Here is an 11,071-nt window from a genome sequence, read left to right as displayed (position 1 = left end):
TTAATTCTTGTCTTCAAATTGTGTACAAGGGCCACTTTGTTTTTTCTTCTTTTGGGGGTTTTTCTTCAGGCACACCACTGCTTTTTTACACAGTGCTTTATTTGAGATACCAATTCACCTCCCTGCCTATAAACACCAGAGATACACAGAGACCCTGTACAAAACCATCCTCTTTCTGCCGGCTGTTTTACTCCCTATACTTTTTTTTTCTGCTTCTGGACACAGTGCAACAAATGACTCCTTAGAAAGCATCAACTGCGGCCCTGTTGAGACTGTAACACAAAAGATACAAGCCATTCCAGGATGTCATATCTACTCTGGTTGATTTCAAGGCATGCAGGGGGTTGTTCTGATTGTACTTGGTGAGGAAATAGAAACACTTCATCTCCCTCCTCATACTCCTGACAAATTGATTGGCCAGTATACTGTTGCGTAGCTCTGCCAGCGGAATGTTGCTAATTAAAGTGTTATTGCTTCCATTTCAGGTTGCTCCCATCTTGCATCCAATGAGGTAACACTGTGTTAGATGGTTGTGTGTAATTCAAATTCAAAGCAGGAATGCATTAATTAGTGGCAATCTGCTTCTGCCAGAAGGGGCACTCCCACTGCACCAGCAGAACTATCCTCAGAATCTTGGCCATGTCAGTAGCTGGTAATAAGGTTGGCAAGTCAACAACATCCCATTCTTTGAGATGGGCTTTTCTGTTGTCCTCTAGATAAACCATTCAGCAGTAATTACAAGATGATGGGTATTTGACTGATATACTGTACAACACAGGGAATGTATGATAAATTTAAAGGCTAATGTGTGAATTAAGTATTAAATAATAAAGTATTTAAAAGAATGGGGGAAATATCATCATAAGCAGCTGCTGCTGCTTTAAAGTATTAAAAAGAATGGGGGAAAATTAGGATTCTTCGGAACATGCCTAAATAGTGTGTTCTAAAGCTACAAGAACAGACCCCAAAATATGTGTTGCCATGTAAACAGCATCCTGTTCCCTGAGATTTCAAGTGCAAATCCTGACACCCAGAAGACTGACCTCAGAACTGAACCTGAGATATGTCAACCCTAGGTTAGAGGCATCAACATTAGTTGACAACACAAGTATTCATCTGTAATTAAAAATACCACAATGAAGTGTTCAGGTTAGGAACATGATAAAACAACCACATGAAAACAATGGGACAAAGAACACAAAACAAGATGAATAGATATAAGATATAAGTAGACTTCAGTCTAGATGGGCGGGGTATAAATTTAATAAATAAATAAATAAAATAAAAATAAGCAGCAGACAGCTCAAATGAATAAACAGCAGTAGATCCTGCAGGCTAAAGAAGTTTTCATGTGCTGATAGGAAGCCATCAGAGAAGACTTTGAAAATTCACACATAAGATGTTAGCAAGACATAACGAAACACCTTTCCCAGATGTCTCTAAAATGGGTATGTTTGTGTTAGAGAAAATAATCTGTTCTAAGCTGTTAGGGATAAAGCCTCCATTTCAAGCCCTTCTTCAGTATTCTTGGTGAATGGGTATATATGAGCTATACAGACATAGATTTCCTTATGATAATTAGCCCATGTGGCATGCTTCCTAAAAGAAATGAACAAAGACAGCAGGAAAAGGCAATGTGCATCCCACTAGTGAAGCATATGTGAAATCTCTAGCTTTATTCCAACAAAATAGCTTCAAAATGGAAAAGGGCCATATATATCAAACTATCAAATCTAAAATGTGGAAGGCCATTTTCTTAGCCCTTATCTTCAGGGTAAATACTTACATTTTGAAATCAACTCTAATTTTGTTGCCCACAAAACAAATAAGGTAACCTGTTGCTCCAAAATGATGTATTTTCATCCTCTATAGCCGTGAAAGTAATTTAAAAAAAACACTGCATGATCATAATTTAGGTTCCTCTTTTATGAGATGTGTTTTACTTCTCTCATTGCCTTTCCTTGTCTATCCCTTCAAGTTAAAAGTACAACATGCAGCCTATCTGTTCTTTACCATTCACTCCTGAGGAACATTGACCACGGAAGTCCATGAGCATTCATCATGAGCTTTGGGCATCTTTCCTTGACTATGGCCTGAGGCGCTGCTTGGGGCTAAGAACATTTGCAGCAGAGGGCAAGTGCAGTGGGGAAAGGGTGTTTTTTAAACAAAATAAAAATGTTCCGGAAAACCCAGCAGAAGAATATGATCTCTTCTGCTTCGAGCGCAAAAAGAAAACAAAATCACCAACAAAATCACTATATTTTGCTTCTGTGTCTCGTTGCTTGTCCTCTTAGGACTGGCAGTCAGCTTTTGCGGCCCACTAATATGCTAATGACCACAACTCTGTAGTGACCTATTTAGCTGCACACTTTTCCTTCCAAAGCTCCCCGTAACATGTCAAATTGAATCCAAGCTGAGAAGTGCAAGCCTTGTCTACCTCAGCACACTTAGCACAAAGGTAGTGTGGGGGGGGGGGAGGATAAGGGGAGGGGGGGAAATAAGCAAGAGGAAGAAAAGCTAGGTCAAGTTCACTTGTTAATTCAGGGCTTTTGTGACATAAAAACATGTTTGCCACAGTGTAGTGTCTTAAGGGCTAATATGATTTCTCATGTTAAGGGATTTACACAGTAAGCAGAAGGAACTGTCTCATGCTGCTTTTTTATATACCCACCCGAGATATGTTCTAGCAGACTTCACTAAAGTATTCATTATTTCTACTCCATTCTATGCAGATTAAAAACAAAACAAAAACAAGCCACTGAGCACTCTCTTCAGCTAGGTCCCATTGAAATGAATGAGGTTTGAGCAGAAGCAACATTGGGTGTCCTATGCTTTTGGAATTTAAAACCATTTAATTCAACTCTTTACCATTGTTCTCATATAGATTTCCTTGAAATAGGAACAGGATTTCCTTTTCTGTTGAATGTAGCTTCTACACAGCTGGTAATTTTCACAGACTAATCTGGAAGCTGAGTCATGGCAACTAGACTTCTTTCTTGTTGGGTTGAAATATTTTGCTACTCATCCAAGCAGCTTCTTCAGTCTGAGGAGAATTGGTGGGATATCCCTGATATATCCTTCACATTGGTTTCACTTCCCCCTGGTCTGAATAGGCTCCTTAGATGGACAAAGGACTAGGGGTGAGGGGTAATCCCACTTCTGCAATCCTTCTCTACCATTGTCATGGGCTGTTGACGGTTGTTAACAGTGATATTTCTTGTGTGTGTCCCTAATCCTTCTGGGAAAAGATGAAAGGGCAGCATGATAAACAGAAGGCAAATTGTATCCTCACCCTCAGTCCTTTGTCCTTCTAAGGAGCCTATTCAGATCAGGGGGAGTGAAACCAATGGGGAAGATATATCAGGAACTGAAGAAGCTACTTGGATGAGTAGCAAAATTTTTCAACCTAACAAGAAAGAAGTCCAGTTGCCATGACTCAACTTCCAGATAACCACTCCTGGATTACTGAGAATCTTTGAAGATATACTTCACAGACTAACAGTCCTACGTAAGAAAGGAAATGCACCATCAAACATCCAAAACTACAGGGGACCTAGATTTGCATAAAATTGGTTGTGCTAATATATAAATATAAATGCATATTTAAATATAATTACTAGAATCTAAATGAAAATGTAGTCCATCTTACCATAAAGCAAAGCAAAAGCAAATCGTGCTGCTTATATAATGGGAAGTATTGTGGTTTGGTGAGTTTTTTGTCTACTCAATCTACTGTCCAGGATCAAAATCCAACAAGGTGTATCAGCAGATTGAAGTGAAGATTCAGGAAGGAAGGGATCTCCCCTCTTCATTGTAGCCTCCCCTACATGATTCCCAAAAGCCATCTCCAGAGAGTTGGGAAACCCTCCAGAGTTTTATTTTGGGTGGCATTAATGGCTGCAAGAGATAATGGAAAGGAATGATGTAAAAATGGTAGTATTATGTTTGGTTTAAACTACTGATGGACAACTTCACAACTCCTGATCGCCCTTCTAATGGTTCTTTTATCTTTAAATTAAGCCTGGCCTAGACAGTCCCCCCCAAAGAGGGCAGTTTCAAATAGGAGGCTATCCTCTCCAAAGACCCACTCTATTACATGATGAAATATTGGATGAGGCAAGGCTCCCCATGCAGAAGCTAAGATTTTGCCTTTCTTTCTCCTGTAGCAATAAAAGCAGGTTTTGTGAACCACACATGTCAATGTGTAAGCCTCCACATGAAAACTATAACCTCCATGGGGATGTTCTTTCAAAGTGAGCTTTGCAAGTGTAGTCAGAAGTAGGTAATCAAGTTAATACAGTCCTCCAAAATAACTCAGAGAGATTAATTCAAACAGACATTCTAGGCAGTTTTACAATACTTGCTCCTTCATTTGTTTGTAGGATTTCTACATTACCTTTCCATTAATAAAATCTCCTGAGGCATATCAACAGAATTACTGAATGGTACATAGAATAATAACAGAAATACTAACATTAACATAAAATAGTACAACAAAATAGAACTATTAAGAACCAAAATGCAGAAATACCATTTATGAAATCCATCATCTCCACTCTCTTTTTCCACATAAATCAGGTTCTCCCATAGAGGTCTTTAGAAGTCATGAATTCAACTTGCACAGAAAAAAAAGCAGAGAGGCCACTCCAGGACCCTACAGGTGCTAGCAACTCCAAAATAAAGATCAGTCAAATGTTTTGGAGAACAGCATGGTCATGATTAGTCACTTATGTGATCTGCTGTTCACGATATCTGTGTCATTCGCAGAGTCTGGAAGTTGAGTCATGGCAACTGGACTTTTTTCTTATTAGGTTGAAATATTGAATAAGGTACTTAGATGAGTGGCGAAATGTTTTAGCCTAATAAGAAAGAAGTCCAGTTGCCATGACTCAGCTTCCAGATAACCTTACCTGGATGACTGAGAATCTTCATAGGTATATTCATAGAGTCAATTTCCCTTTCAACTAATGTTAAAAGGAAAATACAACTGGGTGTTAGTACCTCAATTCAAAATTCCTGGATGACATCACTTAACTATTTCATATAAAACTTAAATTGTTTTACAGGAGTGAGTAGAGATTGCAAGTATAAAATAGGTCTCTGTGGAACTTGCTAGCACAAGAAGTAGCAATGACAGCCACTGGAATTGGACAAGTTCAGGGAGGATGGGGCTGTCTGTGGCTACTAACCTTGACGGATATGTTTTCTCTCCAGCATGAGGAACAGCATGACTGTATATCATTTGCTATGATGCACAACCAGGAGGGTATTAATGTACTATGTGCTTCTTGTTGGCTTCTGACTTTGTGAACTAAATGTTGGACTCTACAGGCTTTTGGCCTATGTTGGACAGCACTTAGGTACTATCTGTGGTGAACGCCAGTTCAATGCAGGGTTAAATGATTAGATCAAGACTCAGGAGTCCTGGGTTCAAATCTCCAGTCAGCCATGTAAACTCTGGGGAGGGTGCTGATGGTAAGCCATGCTCTGAACATCATACATACCTTGAGAACACTATTAGGGTCACTAGAAATCAAAAGGGACTTGGTGGCACATCACACCAACAGCAGTAGAACCTCATGTGAGGCTAAGATACGTGCATAGCAAAGTAAGAAGTTGCCTCCTAGTGAGTCAAACTATTGGGCCATCTACCTCAGTGTTTTAAACTCAGATTAGCATTGTCTCTCCATGATTTGGGAAGGGTCCAGTTGCAAACAAAGCATGTATGATACCCGTGTGCTACGTCCTGTCCCCAATGCTGTACCTCATAGTCCCTAGTGATTTCCCATAGAATGTTCCCATCAAGCCCAACCCATCCTGGCATCCAAAATCAGATGAGATCAAAAGGCATGATGAACAGATCGTTGGCCAAAATCATGATGCATAGTTAGCTGCCAGAAGGGAAATGGTGTAATTCACGGTAGCAAATTTCTGTACACAAATCAGTCTCTGTTTGGTTTCCTCCTTCTGCAGCAGTCAGGTGGTTAGTGCCCATCTGGGGACCAAAGGGGGGGGGGAGAGACTCCTTAATTACAGGCAATTTGCTTTCTGTCAGTGTAAGTACACAACATGATAATGGACACTATTAAATTAAACTCCATAATATTAAGGAGAGATATGGGGATGGAGGGCAGCTGACATCACAAATGCTGTACAATCAGGTATCCTGCCAGGCTTCCAAACTGAATTCTTTTACTAATCTGGCTTATCCAACATCAGTCATGCACGCGCGCACGCACACACACACATACAGACTATCAATGTCTGGGAAAGGAACCTATTGTTTGCAAAATAAAGCTCTGCAGACATGGCTTGGTAGAACAAGTGAGAACTGCAGTGTTTATTTTCTGAAGAATTAAAAATGTCAGGATGCACCTCACTGCACAGCAAAGAATGTGCTGCAGGAACCTGCTACTGTCTCTATGGTGAGAACAGTATTCTATCATTCGATGTAAAACTATTTGATCTAGTCAGACTAAAGTTCATCTACAAGGTACATTGAGCTGTATGGTTGGCAGACTACCAATATCTTTAGGGAAATGCAGTGTGGCTAGATTGCCAAGTTCCTGTTCCGTAGCTATTGGTCACAATGCTAAGCCTGGGGATATGATTTCACACACTACTGGTATGTTACTCAATGCTCCTGCTAAGGATGTGCTCCAACAAGTTTTCTTTTTGGATGAACAAATTTTTACAAGTGAGATCCCACATGTCACAAATGCCCTCAAGTAGAAAGGCCTGCTTGGTTTAAAAACCTGTTTTTTTAAAAAAATACTAGAATGTGCTTTCATATTATGGTAGCATAACCTCATAACAGGCCGCTGGTGTTCAATTTCCTTTGGTCAAGAAGGTTCATTTCCACATCACTGCTGTGGAACTCTGGCTTTCTGCATTATACTGCACATGGTTAGATTGCAAAAGATGCTAGTAAGACTAACAATTGTGCAAAGCCAACAAAAACCCTACTCAGTTGTTTCAGTCTGTGCAGCTAGTCTGCTGCCTTTTACCATCATTTCCTTCAACCTCTTCCATGTAGAGGGCTTCAAGTCCAAAGGGGAGAGGTTCCTGTTTCTGGGAAGAGACTTCTCTGACTCTAACAGAGGCTATCCCAGTCAGACTCCTCACTCTTCATGCAGAGAAGGATGACAGAACCAAAAACAGAGGTGGCAAAGCTAACAAATTCCTTGCGTATGCTGCATTTTGCTATTTGCATTATTGCTCAAAGCCTGGGTAGAGAGAACTTCTCTCCAGTAAAAATGACATGCAGAACATCATTTTTCTGCTAGAGATTCTGGAACTGCTGATCTTCATCCCATTTCCTATGGGTCCAACTGATGGGTTGAAGCAGCTCATGGATAAGGATAGGGGGCATCACACTCCAGTTATGAACCGGTTTCACTGCTAGGGCCTGAAGAGTATCCACTAGGTTTTTGCAGTAGCACACACATTTTGACACAAAGCTTCCTTTGAAGGAGCAGTAGGAAGTGACTTTGAATAGAAGCAGACTTTGTCTATACTGATTGGCACTAGCCCAGGTGATTTATGACCACTACCCCATTACCATATATCTCCCTGTTGTCGCCTCCTGATCAGTTCCTAAGCTACCTCTGGGTAGCAAGGCTCCAAAATTTCAGAAAGAAATCTTACAGAAGCCTTGTAGTGCAGTGCTTAAACTGCAGTGCTGCAGTGAAGACTCTGCTCACAACCTGAGTTCAATTTCAGGTAGCCAGCTTGAGGCTGACTCAGCTTTCCATCCGTCCGAGATCAGTAAATTGAATACTTGGCTTGCTGCTGGCAGGGGCCATGTGTAGCATGCATAATTAAATTGTAAACTACCTCCTAGAGCAGGGGTCTCAAACTCAATTTACCTGGGGTCCATTGGAGGCAGAGACAGAGGAGCAAACTTTGTGAGGCAAGCCCAGGCAGCCTGCAGAGCCGAAGCAGAACGAAGAGGAGGAGGAGGAGGAGGAGGAAGCACTGCAGGGTGCTGAGGCAGCTGCTGGCCAGACTGGTGCTGGGGGTGCCAAGAGAGAAGGAGAGCCAGAGAGCCGCTTCCCTAGAAGAGGCGGCGGCGGCAGCTGCTGCTGGCAGCTTGGAGGTGCTCTTCGAGGACGGATCGGGATCGAGCTCCGCTCTCAGGCATCGCTCAGTGGCAGCTTGGGTGCTTGGGAAAAAGGGCCGGCAGCGCGCCTCACTCGCTGGCTCTCCCTCAAGACAGCACCCCTTGCACCCTCCATCCGGAACTGGAGTCTGCAGGCTGCAGTTCCAAATGGAGGGTACAAGAGGCGCTGGTGTTAGGAGAGAGCTGATGAGCGAGGTGAGGCTTTTTTTTGACTCTTGACAGCAGAGGATGTGTGGGAGCTTCGGGGGGCAGGCAAGGCAGGGGCCACAAACTATCATCCGCAAATGGCCCCCAGGCCGCCTGTTTGAGACCCCTGTCCTAGAGAGTGCTTTAAGCTCTTTGGGTTGGTATACAAGCAGCACACTTTTCTTTGCTTTTTCCAGAGCAGCCTAGAGATACCAGAAAAAGAACTTGTAGACGTTAGCCTGCAAAATTTGTACTCTACCTCTCAGCTACAAGACTTCATTGGGAATTACAGAAAGAGCTTTTTCCCTTATGGCTGTCTGATTACCAAGTTCCTCCATCAGCAAGTAACCTACCTGCATCCACTTCATGCGTTTGAATCTTTTAAACTTGGTTCTCTACGTCTTAGAATGTGAAGAAATTTGGGGATTGGTGGTAATTTTTTTAACAATGTACTGAGAAGATATACTTTTTCATCTGTACTGGCAAATTGAATAGGTTTAGCTATCCACATTCTACCTGGTTGCTATACAGGCATTAAAAACAGAGGTAGTAACCCCCCTTTTTTTTTACCACCAATATGATTAAATACCCAGGGAGTCAAAGGCTGACTTGGGCATGATTAGATGAATTTGCCAGCTTCAGGTTCACCTGCATAGGAAGCCGCCTAGAGTGGTCGAAAGACCAGATAGGCAGGAGATGAATCTATAGGCAGGAGATGAAAGAAAAACCCTATTTTATATATATATAAACCTGAAACTGGTAGATTCATATATATAAGATGAATCTACCAGTTTCAGGTTTATATATATAAAAAACAGGGTTTTTCTTTCAATCCCAAATATGAAAAGATTTTAGGAAGTTCTGATTGTTTTTTTAAATGAACTGTAGTGAAATTCTCAGACATCCTTAATTTAAAGTCTCTGGAAACTACCTCTCCATCAATTTAAAAAAAAGAGAGAAAGAGAGAGTATGGGTTGTCAAAGATTTTTGTGATCTCAATATTGGGCTGTCTGGGTTCATTAGGCTTTATTATTTATACAGACTTATGGTAGAAACTTTCCTTCAGTTTCAGACACAAAATGAAGAATAGATTTCGCTCATCTAACCCTCATGGTACAACTTCCCCTGCACTGTTTCTCTGCAGAAACAATCAGCAATATTACTTTCATAGCTAATTGATTCCCTTCTTGGGAAACCTGACCCAAAATTGTTGATGTAGTGAGTCTTTTCCGCTGCTGACTACTATGATCCTAACCATATGTCCGCTGTTCTGTAGTTAAAGGCAAACGCCCAGATGATGACAAAATGATAAATGTAAGTGAAAAACAATACAATGCTCAGATGAAAAGGTTGTGGTTACTAGGCTGATTACAATGGTAGAACATCAGTTATACGCTAGTAATTTTCAAAAGTCTATACTTTTTCAGTATAAATATTTCACACTGTAAGTAGATTGCTGGCTTACCAGGCTACATGTGTAATTTCACTTTGTAATTTGGTTAACAAGTACTTGAAATAGAAACTGCTTTTATTAGGATCTACTGAATGCCTGCAAACTTCTTTTTCTTCCATTTCTTTCTCTGAATGTGCTGAAAAGATTGCATTTCTTCCCATTTGCTTTTCCAGCCTCTCAGCTAAAAAAAACCTATCAGTAAGAAACACAGGGTTTCCAGTAAACTGACTACAAAAGGAAGAAAGATAAATTAATTAAGAACCTAACATGATTCATCATTTCCATAATTACCCTAAGTTTTAATTATAATGGTCTAAAGTATGATCACATTCATTTTTCAATCCCCTTTTTAAAAAGGTCCATTTTGTGATATATATTGCATTCAGAGAAAGAAGAGAAAGCTCTGTATAAAAGGCCACTAAGTTAATGCATTGGATCTTTTCCACTGTGGAAATTATGCTTCCCCCTTGTGATAAATCAGTGACTCAATTAACAGGAGATCCTATGAACATGAGTAGCTGCAGACATAGTCTTTTCACTTATGTTGGTAAAATTATGGGAGAAAGAAGCATTTATTATGTGTTTCAGTGCTTCATTTCTTGAAATATATTACTTCCATTAAGTATAAAAGTCTTCCTGATAAGTGTTGAGGTGATTCTGAGTCCCGGCTGAAAGCATGGATAGAGGAGCAGTATCAGCGTGGCATGTGTCAATCAAATGGGCAACATTTATCCTCTAGATACCCTTCAGGTATAAGTATTGAAAACAATCTGAAATAATTATTATACTGGAACTGGGTGCTTTTTTAAAAAAATGTAGACACATTTTAGAGTAATGCAACAGAAGAAGATGCACATACGATGATCTATTTATAAACTGCAAAGGGGGCATTTTAAACTAATGTCTGAATGGATTTTATTTTTTTAAAAAAGGAAAAAACTTGCATTAGAGATAGGAGATCTCCTGTTTCTTAAACACACTGCAAATTCCAGTCCTTGACCCTCGCCAAACAGGGCCAACCTCCTGACATCATCTATATGGTATCTGTGCTTCTTGGGGTCACTGCTCTCCAAAAAGTAACATGAACTTTTTTGTTTCAGTACGTTTGGAGAAAAATTAATACCTAGTGGCAATGTATAATAGATCTTTCAGTATACTTTTTATCCCAGTTGTTTTTGCCTTTTGGGGGAAAATCTGTATTTTGTAAGTGGCTGAAACTTGGGGTCACTGTTTACAACAAAATGCCTCCTTTGTAGTTCCAGTTGTGGGTGAATTCCACTTCAGATTATGACTCTACAGTACAAAAAAAT

This window comes from Pogona vitticeps, chromosome 1 (assembly GCF_051106095.1).
Source record: "Pogona vitticeps strain Pit_001003342236 chromosome 1, PviZW2.1, whole genome shotgun sequence".
NCBI lineage: Eukaryota > Metazoa > Chordata > Lepidosauria > Squamata > Agamidae > Pogona > Pogona vitticeps.
This window is presented reverse-complemented; position numbering follows the sequence as displayed.